General features: G+C 41.6%; 1 protein-coding gene across 5 annotated transcripts in view; it reads right to left on the reverse strand.

The window, feature by feature from the left end:
* LOC139384168 (kinase D-interacting substrate 220a) overlaps nucleotides 1-9,713 on the reverse strand; it is a 97,274-nt gene extending 87,561 nt beyond the window's left edge. For 2 of the 5 annotated variants that reach the window (XM_071128873.1, XM_071128870.1), the window contains exon 1: nucleotides 3,478-3,528. The gene's annotated coding sequence lies outside the window, so the exon portion shown is untranslated. Of the gene's footprint in view, nucleotides 1-3,477; nucleotides 3,529-3,974; nucleotides 4,090-7,403; nucleotides 7,530-9,586 lie in introns of those variants that run through there. The other 3 variants (XM_071128872.1, XM_071128871.1, XM_071128869.1) reach the window with 3 other exon arrangements.
* Nucleotides 9,714-11,828: the final 2,115 nt, after the last annotated feature.

The following is an 11,828-nucleotide window of genomic DNA, read 5'->3' on the forward strand; positions in this document are numbered from 1 at the left end:
TGGCTCGTCTCAGACCATCCCACAGGTGAAGAAGCCGGATGGGTAGGTCCTAGGCTGGCGTGGTTACACGTGGTCTGCGGATGTGAGGCCGGATGGACGTACCGCCAGATCTCTAAAAAGATGTTAGAGGAGGCTTATAGTAGAGAAATTAACATTCAATTCTCTGGTAACGGCTCTGGTGGACATTCCTGTAGTCAGCATGACAATTTCACGCTCCCTCAAAACTTGAGACATCTGTGGCATTGTGTTGTGTGACAAAACCACACATTATAGAGTGGCCTTATATTGTTTAAATAGCTTATTGATAGGCTTTTGGTGCGTATGGAAAATTTCAGGGATTTTTTTTATTTCAGCTCATGAAACATGCGACCAACACTTCACACGTTGCGTTTCTATTTTTGCTCAGTATAGATAAATGCGCAAAAAAAAAAAAATCCAGTGCAGGCCTTTTGTTCTAAAAATCTTTTTTATTTTCATTCGAGTACTCTTAAAAAAAAAAACACTTGAGTACTCAAACAGTCAAAAAAATAATAATGAAATGGCTACCCCTAATAACAGTAGGCTATGCCCCCATTACCCTGTCTCTGAACCAAAGATGTCGAACCCACTCATACTTCTGACAATCTGAACTAATTAGGAACTACAGTACGTCTTCCAGACATAGAGGAATAATGAGAGCAAAGCAGTCACCATGGCTACGTTAGACTATAAGACAAAACAATACAGCCCAATACAATAATGAGATGAGCTCCATCATTGAAGGCAAAGAAAAGGCCCGAAGCCTACTTAATTGGCAGTTATGGACATACACAGCACTCCAATTTCTGCTGCTTAGGCTATGTCAGGATGTGCTGTGCCTTCTTAACTTTGTCTATTGGACAAGGGCAGGGTCTCGGCCAAAAAATTGCCTTTTACTATCAGCGATTGTAGCTGATCATTAGGTCTTAGCCTACATAGCATGATTTAGTTGAAAAATACTCAAACAAATGAGATGGGGAAACCTTTCAAGGATTGGCTAAGTGGAGAACGATTGTTGTGCCGTCTACTTGCAGAATTATGCGGTATGCCCAATGACAAAACAATCTGAAATGTGCCTAATTTTATACAAAATTATGAATTTCACCCAATGACAAAACTTAAGACAAAAAGAGCTGGGAAAGCCTTCATGAGCAACGGAGCCTGAAAATGTATTCCTAAACAAATATAATGATTTAGCCTATAAAACTTGAATGAATCTTTTTATTAGCCTATACATAATATATTAACTTCAGCAAAGACCTTAGATAGGTCTTAATTATTCTTCAATATCATAAATGCATAAGATTCAACACTGCCTGTATGATTGTAAGAAAGAAGCATATTTTGAAAACTGGTGGCTACATCAGTCTGCCACCAAACAGCAGATGAAGAAAATTGAATCTGATTCTCTGCCTTTAGGCCTACATAGGCTAAATCTAAGAAAGTATGGTAAGGCTAGCAGATAACAGGCTTTGTTTAAAATGAAAAAAAAAGGTCTATGATTTATTTTCTCTCATATCAGATTATTCATACACACAACTGAACAGAGCCTTTGTTTACAGCTGAGGCAACACGAACCCGCTGACACACCCTCATGTGTATCAGAGGCAGCACAGCCGCTATCAGCACAAAAGAATGGACAATGAGTGACCAGACAACAATCAATGGAACCTCAAGGTTCCCTGCACAGAGTATTGATTGAGGGGGTTGAAAACTTCACCTCATCCCCCACCATTGCAAAAAAGAAACCAACAAAATACCAACAAAGAAACACCAAGAAATAGAAGATAAGTAGACTAAATAGCCTTAATTTTATACAGGCCTCACAAATAGCAATGAGCAAAGTCAAATAACTAACAAAGAACCGAGTGGCTTACCTTTATGGAAAATGTCAATTTGACTGCACTGAATGGCAATGGCTGTTCTTCAATTACTATCCCTCACCCACACTGACTGAGTATCAACAAGCGCTGCCTAGGCTCCACATCCCTCCCTGACTCTCATGAATAATGGATGAGCAGGCAGAGCCATGCCCCAACCCCATTGTCACTGAATCCATTCTTTCACAGCTTTAAAAAGCGGATGTCTCAATAATGAAACCCGGTCAAATACTAATGAATTAATGCATATTACCTTCTGATGCACATTTACTGAAAAGGTCAAATAAGTTCTAGGTTCAAATACCACAAGAAGGACAAGGTAAAAACTCTATACCCACATGGTTTGGGCAGGCATAAGCTACAGACAATGAACAGAATTGCATTTTATCGATGGCAATTTGAATGCACAGAGATACTGTGATGAGATCCTGAGGCCCATTGTCGTGCCATTCATTAGCCGCCATCACCTCATGTTTCAGCATGATAATGCACTGACCCATGTCGCAAGGATCTGTACCAAATTCTAGGAAGCTGAAAATGTCCCAGATCTTCCATGGCCTGCATACTCACCAGACATGTCACCCATTGAGCATGTGTGGCATGCTCTGGATCAACATGTACGACGGCGTGTTCCAGTTCCCGCCAATAACTAGCCTCTTCGCACAGCCATTGAATAGGAGTGGGTCAACATTCCACAATCAACAGCCTGATCAACTCTATGCGAATGAGATGTGTCGCGCTGCATGAGGCAAATTGTGGTCACACCAGATACGGACTGGTTTTCTGATCCACGCACCTACTTTTTTTTAAGGCATCTGTGCCCAACAGATGTATATCTGTATTCCCCAGACATGTGAACTCCATAGATTAGGGCCTCATTTATTTATTTCATTTGACTGATTTTCTTATATGAACTGTAACTCAGTAAAAATCTTTGAAATTGTTGTATGTTGCGTTTCTATTTTTTTGTTCAGTGTAGTTCCAAGATCTCTAAATTTAACCAGTCAGCTCGTTATAGCCTGTCTTCCTGTCATGGGGGATGAAAATGCTGACGATATATTTCCATGGGAATGTGTTGGTCACAAGGTCTTTTGTTTGGAAGAGCAAAGGGTCAGACAGCTTAGAAAGGACATGTTTCTGAATGCAACAGCCTAGGTACAGAGTTAATGTTTCGTCATTTTGCACCGAGCCTAAATGGCCTAAAAGTCCATTGGGACAAGGTGCAACATAGCTCTGACGCAACCAAGAGACTTTTGACATTGTGATGGCATCAAAGCTAGGCGTAACATGAAAATGATGAACCATAGGCTATAATGGGTGACTAACTATGCCAATGACGGACTTCTAAAGATAGCGAGACAACTCTTCAGATGTTTCTAATGTAATGAGCAGGTTACTGTCAGTGGTATAAAGTACTTTAGTAAAAATGCTTTAAAGTACTATTTATATTTGACAACTTTTACTTCACTACGTTCCTAAAGAAAATAATGTACTTTTTACTCCATACATTTTCCATGACACCCAGAAGTAGACCATACATTTTGAATGCTTAGCAGGACAGGAAAATGGTATAACTCACACACTTATCAAGAGAACATCCCTGGTCCTCCCTACTGCCTCTGATCTGGCGGACTCACTAAACACACATGCTTTGTTTGTAAATTATGCCTGACTGTTGGAGTGTATCCTGGTTAAAAAAAAACAAGAAAAAGGTGCAGTCTGGTTCGCTTTATGTAAGGAATTTGAAATTATTTGTACTTTTACTTTTGATACTTAAGCATATTTGAGCAAGTATATTTCAAACCAAGTACTTTTACTCAAGTAATATTTTACTGGGTGACTTTCACTTGAGTCATTTTCTATTAAGGTATCTTTACATTTACTCAAGTATTGCAGTTGGGAACTTTTTCCACCACTGGTTAGTGTGACAGCTTATTGGACAGTTTATGCACAATAAGCTGTCACAATGTCGCTAGAGGGGATGCCTCTTTCGAATCCGAATGTGACATTTATTTTCTCACTCCTACCTAACATATAGTCTAAATGTTGAATACACTTCATTTGAACTGACTCTACCTGTCCGCTGATTTCGTCCTTATTCGGCTGGAAATATGAGACAAAATATTCACAGGAAAGTCATATTTGACTTCCAAACATTGGTATCTGTGTGCCTTCTTCCCCCCTCCACGGTAAAAAAAAAAAAAAAAAAACCTAGCGGTCACACCCGGAAAAAGGTTCCAATCGTCTTGACATAATTTATTTTCCAAACACTTCCAATTAAATACATGTTTGGTGTTGGCTTAACTTGGCGTGACGGTTTTGGTGACCTTGTAATTCTCTCTCGAACAAGGTGAGTTTTTAATCAATTTATTCGCCTCAATTTACTCTCAAAAATGTGAAATGTTAATTAGCAACAGAGAAGACCTCGGCAAGACTACAAATTCCTGCGGGTCATTTGTAGCCAACACTGTCGGCTACCGTTCACTAGCGCGACCGGATGCATTTTTCTGCCTTTCCATGGTGAATCTATGTGCTGTATTGAAATGAATAAAGTGTTCAACTTCTTACGTCCCCTTTATCCTTCTTAGCTAGCCACAGACTACACTTTAGCTAGCTAGTTAGCAGAGCAGTAGATCGAATCATTTTGTTTTACTTAGCCTACTATAGATCATTGTCTGTACAGTATGTCGACTTCGGTGTCTATTTCAGACCTTTCGGCATTTTTCAAGGATGAGCATTAAAAAGGGAGAATACCACTAAATCTGGCCAGATGGAGAAGTGCAGCTATAGTGATGGGGCAATTTAAAGGTTTGGTGAGGGCCAACATGAGGAATAAAGTTTATCCTGTGTCAGTGAGTGTACCTCTTAAAGGATCCAACCCCAATTTTAAATTTTCGCCTAAAATGACATACCAAAATCTAACTGCCTGTAGCTCAGGACATGCATATTCTTGATACCATTTGAAAGGAAACACTGAAGTTTGTGGAAATGTGAAATGAATGTAGGAGAATAACACATTACATCTGGTAAATACACACAAAAAAAGTGTCTTTATTTTTTTTGTAGCATCTTTGAAATGCAAGAGAAAGGCCATAATGAATTATTGTAGCCCAGGTGCAATTTAGACTTTGGCCACTGTATAGCAGCAGTGTATGTGCAAAGTTTTAGACTGATCCAATGAACTATTGCATATCTATTAAAAATGTATCAAGACTGGCCAAATGTGCCTAATTGGTTTATTCATAAATTTAAGTTCATAATTGTGCACTCTCCTCAAACAATAGGATGGTATTCTACACTGAAAGAGCTACTGCAAATTGGACAGTGCAGTTAGATTAACAATCATTTAAGCTTTCTGCCCAGATCAGATATGCCTATGTCCTGGGAAATGTTCTTGTTACTTACAACCTCATGCTAATCACATTAGCCTACTTTAGCTCAACCGACCCGAGGTCAGGACACCGATCCTGTAGAGGTTTAAGTTTGAGAATCTTAGCAATACAATGTTTTCTATACTGTCAACATTCTACAAGGAAAGAAAATCAATTATATAATCGTCAACCAGATTTCCCCAGGTGCGACTTAGATGAGTGATAATGCAATTCTAGAATGTTGTCATTTGATGAGAATTCATCTAATAATCTATTGACATTCAGAATGATTGACTTTTAAACATCCAGCCTGTATTGTTGTTGCATAACCAGAGACAAATCTTCAAAGTCACAGTATTTATTTATTCAGAGTGGCACATGCATTCAGTCTTGATTTATAGGATCCTTCACAGTGTATGGTATATCAAGTGATACAATCCCAAGTTCTCAATTGAACGTTTATGGAACAACTGCACTTGTTAAATATTTTACAGCTGTAATGTCAATCAATCAAATAACTTTATACTGAATACAAATATAAAAGGCAACATGTAAAGTGTTAGTCCCATGTTTCATGAGCTGAAATAATAGATCCCAGAAATGTTCCATTATGCACAAAATGTGTACAAATTTGTCTACATCCATGTTGGTGAGCATTTTTCCTTTGCCAATATAATCCATCCACCTGACAGGTGTGGCATGTCAAACTGATTAAACGGCATGATCATTACACAGGTGCACCTTGTGCTGGGGACAATAAAACCATAAGCCGCCTCCAACTTTGTAAGATAATTTGGCAGTACATCCAACTGGCCTCACATCCACAGACCATGTGTAACCAGGACAGCCCAGGACCTCCACTTCCAGCTTCTTCATCTGTGGGATCGTCTGAGACCATGAACATTATAAGCCTCAGAACCTCACATTCTAAATGCTGGGATGAAATCTCAAACATGAAGCTTCAAATAATCAAACTGGTGTCACTGGGGACAACACTGTCCACTTTGTAGCATAAACCAGTCAGTAGATTAACATTTACTTATTGCATGTGAATTTGCTGACTTTTCTGCAGCTGATGATACTGTATTTCTGTCTGTAATAATGCCCTTTTGTGGGTAAAAACTCATTCTGATTGGCTGGGCCTATGCCCTCCCAGGCCCACCCATGAATCTCCTCACATGGGTGGGAGGGCCATGGGTGGGCCCTCCCGGGTGGGCCCTCCCAGGCCCACCCAAGGCTGCGCCCCTTCCCAGTCATGTGGGAAGGGCCTAATGACTATTTCAATTGCAATGATTTCCTTATATTTGAACTGTAACTCAGAATTGTTGAAATTGTATGATTTTTTTTAATTTTTGTTCAATAAATATAGCACATTTCTTACAACAAATGCATTTCAAGGTGTTCAAAGTCATGCATATAGCACTTTCCTCTTGGCAGGTCTCTATAGGTGACCAGGGGATTCTCTCTACCACATGTGGAGCTCCTAAGTGCAGCCATGCAACTGCATTGGCTATTTTTGCGGTTCACAATATCGGCTGTATGGATGTGTAATGTGAGTGGAGGAAGCCACTTGTGCCCAACCAGATGCAGTCAGTGGAGGATCTTTACCCGGCCGAAAGACGACTAAGTCTCTGTCCCTAGAGCCCACAGAGGAGGATCTTCAGTGACTAAGGAACCATCTCTGGGGCAGGTTCAGTGGAATGGCATGTCTGTACCAAACATATTTTTTTTAAAGGCACCTGGAGCATGCATGGCGCTGTCGGTGGAGCAGCAGGATGCTATACGGCAGGCAACAGTTGGCACAGTGCACCAACCCCAACTGGCACATCATAAGGAGAGGGAGGTTGACGGCCAGACATTTGGCGCAGCAGTTAGGGCCAAGCACGTTACTCCCTCGCTGCTAAAAAAAAAGGGTCCTCAGATCACAGTCATTGGATGGGGTGTTGTCTGTAAAGTGGGGCACAGATAACAAAGAGGAGGACATCAAGGCATTCAAAATGGCTACAGGGATGGATGTGCAGGAGTCAGGGCTTTGGGTCATGGGGTCTGGGATCCTGAGTGCCTCACCAGATGGTCTGGTGGGCACCACAGCAGTGGTGGAGGTCAAGTGTCCCTATGGTGCAAGGGACCTTACCATTGAAAAGGCAGTGAAGTCGAAGGATTTCTCTATCCTGGACGGTCTTATCGCCTCCGTGAAGACCATCCTTACTGGCACCAGGTCCACTGGATCAGCGTCCTCGTCACGCCTCCTGTCAGTACCTGTTTTCAGGGAAGCCAATGGTCCAAAAATATAAACGCAACAATTTAAAAGATTTTACTGAGTTACAGTTTATACAGTCAATTGCAATAAATTAATTAGGCCCTAATGTGCTCTGTGGGATGTTCAAAGTTTTGGATATTTTTTTTAACCCAACCCTGATCTGTACTTCTCCACAACTTTGTCCCTGACCTGTTTGGAGAGCTCCGTAGTCTTCATAGTGCCACTTGCTTGGTGGTGGGGCCACCTGCTTGGTGGTGGGGCCACTTGCTTGGTGGTGGTGGGGCCACTTGCTTCTGAAGCTAAGCAGGGTTGGTCGCCAGTTTACAATTGGCTCATTCATCCCCCTCCTCTCCCCTGTAACTATTCCCCACACGTTGCTGTAAATGAGAACGTGTTCTCAGTCAACTTATCTTGTAAAATAACGGAAAAATAAAAAAACATCCATTGATGGAAAATGATCAGTAGACTTCGGCTCCGAACTTCGGCTTGTCTCCATAAACCCTCAACGAAGTCCACAAACATAATATATGCACGAACCGTTTCGACTAGGAAGCATGCGGACACCTTTACACGCGCGGAAGAAGTGCCAAATACTGACCACTGTGTCATGAACAACATCAGTGTGAGGATCAAATCGTATTGGTCACATACACATGGTTAGCAGATGTTAATGCGAGTGTAGCGAAATGCTTCTAGTTCCGATCATGCAGTAATATCTAACAATTTCACAACAACTACCTTATACACACAAGTGTAAAGGAATGAATAAGAATATGTACATATAAATATATAGATGGCATAGGCAAAATTGGAATCGGCGGTTAGCGTTCAAAATAAAAGTCCCCCATTGAAACTGATGCAAATAATGGAATCGTGCCAATTGGACTAGTTAATGCTAAACAAGTTTTTAATGTTGTGTAAACAAAATGCCGTTAATTTGACACAGATAAAGTATAATGAGTTGACATCGCACTGAGGATGTATTAGACGTCATAATTGCATTGGGGACATACGTCTTATATGCATTGTACAGCCTTACCTCTGTCTGGATCTTGGGTCCCGCCTACTCAGCGTCACCCACAGGTTACAAATATTATCGTATCTCTTATTGCGGGACTTCAACTGTTCAGCCTATTGTGTGTATTTAACATTCATCTTGAAATGTACAGCCTTGCCTATAGTTGAGTAACGCTCAACTCCTATCCTTTTTTTTTTATATAGTTGAGTTTGGATAACCGGTCGCGGGATTTACTAGCAACAACAGTCACCTTCAGTCAATTCTGAAAACGCCTACATTACCGGTTTACCCTTTACAACTGCAGTCCTGAAAATTCATACTTTAAACTTTTATCAAATCAAACCACTGACTTCTTCCTCGTGTCGGTCGTACTACGTAAACTGAGATTCAATTGGCACATGCGTGCGGATTTGTGCCACACAAACGAGAGGGAGGTTGTATCCTTTTAACAAAAAAAATGAATTTCAGCACCCCGCGGAAAAACCGCAGTTGTACAGGTAAGCGTTTTCAGAATTGACACTTTTACAAGAATCGACTGACAGAGACTCAATGTTGTTGCTACCAAATTCCGCGACCAGCAATCAAAACTCAAACTCCACCTCAAGAGAACGGGCTGAACGCTCATTTACCTTACCTACGGATATTGGGTCCATGAAATTGAAAGTAAGCTGATACCTATTGATCTTGAGTCCATGAAATGGGGGTAATATACAATAGCAATATGAATGTTCAACAAGTACAATAGGCTGAATAGTGAGGTGATTGTCCATAGTTTAAGTAGTACAATAAGAGCTACAACGCGAACATGTGTAAACTTCATTGTGTTCCCGAGTAGGCTGAATGTGTATAACATTACAACCTTGTTTAGAACAAGTGTGGCATAATTCCAATTCGTTTTTAAAAAATCAGTTTGCAAGTTAATGGGTGATTTATTTTGAAGGCGAATCCCGATGCCACTGTTGTTGGTCACGACAAAAACACCAAATGCAGAGGCTAGGTAACACGATTTCTAATCACAAAAACCCAGTTTGCATCTTACCTTTACGATAAACAAACACCACGTCCTCTCGTTCGAACTGGGTTACCCTGTTTCCTTTTTTAAATTTTCCAACGTTTTGTTTCTTCACTGCTTTGAAACCACAACACTCTTGTACTTAAGTGTTTCGGGCAGGCTTTGTTAAGAACGTTTTTGACTATTTGCGAGGACGTAACGTGGAGAAAAGGCTGCGAAAAAAGTTTAAACAGCTGCACCGTTCCTGGCAGTTTTCAAATGGATCTATCATTGTTCGAGGCTAGACGTGTTGTTTAACACTGGCCTGTCATGTAATCTGGTTTATTGATATGCCTACATTAACAGTGCAAGATCATCGTGGATTGTATCCACAGCTAGGTTTTATAGCCTTTACTATGAACCACTGAAAGTGACCTAGAAATGTAATCACCTGGTATAAACTAGGTCAGTAATTCGAAATATCCATTTACCAATACATTTTAAGAATTATAGCTCAAACTGGAAATTTTAAATTTGTAAGTAAAATGCAAATACTATTCAGTTGTCAACAACATATCTCAGTGTCTGGATTTTTTGGAATAAGTGTAATTCACATTATACAACCTACTGAGTAATGATAGCTAATACCTGGGAGAGGACTGGTGAAAGCCTTCCAAAACTGATATAGCATTCAGAGCCATGTTGACTGACAAGGGCTACATTAGGATTATTAGCAGTCATGTGGGGCATTGATGGTAGATGGAGGGATAAGGCTAATGTGTTGTCTTACATGTTTTTCCCCCAAGTCTGCATGTTATCATAGACATGACTAAACAAATGCTTCCAAGTTTAACGAAGAGATGGTTTGAGCGACAGCTACACAGAACCTCTCACACGCACACAGCAGAGGATCCTTGTTTGTTTTAGGTTAGGAAATGAGGGATCTCATAGACCCAGATTTTAAACAAAGCAAGCCTTTTCATTTCCACTCCGCTTTTGATTAGGTCCAGGCCAGTGACTTAACGCTCGTTAACTAGCTCGTTTGCCAAGCGCCCTTTCCAGTGAGCTACAGGGCCAGAGTCAGACACACAGTATTTAGCGTGCATCTCAATAGTCCAAAGTGGCTTCATCTCCTTTCCTCCATCTATACCAATTTGAAAGAGCTCGATTAGTGGAAGCTTGGCTGGCAGCTAGGGCATCTACCATAGTGGTTCACATGTCCTATAGTTCCAAACTAGTGAGGATGAAAGGAAGGAGACAAGAAAAGTAATCCATGTTAGACTATTAGGATGCACCCTAAAACAAACCCCTTCCAATAATTCCACATGGATGAAATATTTCTATCCTCACTCTCACTCTCCATCCCTTTCTTGGCTTCTTCCCCATATACACTGCTCAAAAAAATAAAGGGAACACTTAAACAACACAATGTAACTCCAAGTCAATCACACTTCTGTGAAATCAAACTGTCCACTTAGGAAGCAACACTGATTGACAATACATTTCACATGCTGTTGTGCAAATGGTATAGACAACAGGTGGAAATTATAGGCAATTAGCAAGACACCCCCAATAAAGGAGTGGTTCTGCAGGTGGTGACCACAGACCACTTCTCAGTTCCTATGCTTCCTGGCTGATGTTTTGGTCACTTTTGAATGCTGGCGGTGCTTTCACTCTAGTGGTAGCATGTGAAGGAGTCTACAACCCACACAAGTGGCTCAGGTAGTGCAGCTCATTCAGGATGGCACATCAATGCGAGCTGTGGCAAGAAGGTTTGCTCTGTCTGTCAGCGTAGTGTACAGAGCATGGAGGCACTACCAGGAGACAGGCCAGTACATCAGGAGACGTGGAGGAGGCCGTAGGAGGGCAACAACCCAGCAGCAGGATCGCTACCTCCGCCTTTGTGCAAGGAGGAGCACTGCCAGAGCCCTGCAAAATGACCTCCCGCAGGTCACCAATGTGCATGCAGAAACAGACTCCATGAGGGTGGTATGAGGGCCCGACGTTCACAGGTGGGGGTTGTGCTTACAGCCCAACACTGCAGGACGTTTGGCATTTGCCAGAGAACACCAAGATTGGCAAATTCGCCACTGGCGCCCTGTGCTCTTCACAGATGAAAGCAGGTTCACACTGAGCACACGTGACAGAGTCTGGAGACGCCGTGGAGATCGTTCTGCTGCCTGCAACATCCTCCAGCATGACCGGTTTGGCGGTGGGTCAGTCATGGTGTGGGGTGGCATTTCTTTGGGGGGCCGCACAGCCCTCCATGTGCTCGCCAGAGGTAGCCTGA

Source organism: Oncorhynchus clarkii, chromosome 25, assembly GCF_045791955.1.
Source record: "Oncorhynchus clarkii lewisi isolate Uvic-CL-2024 chromosome 25, UVic_Ocla_1.0, whole genome shotgun sequence".
Taxonomy (NCBI): domain Eukaryota; kingdom Metazoa; phylum Chordata; class Actinopteri; order Salmoniformes; family Salmonidae; genus Oncorhynchus; species Oncorhynchus clarkii.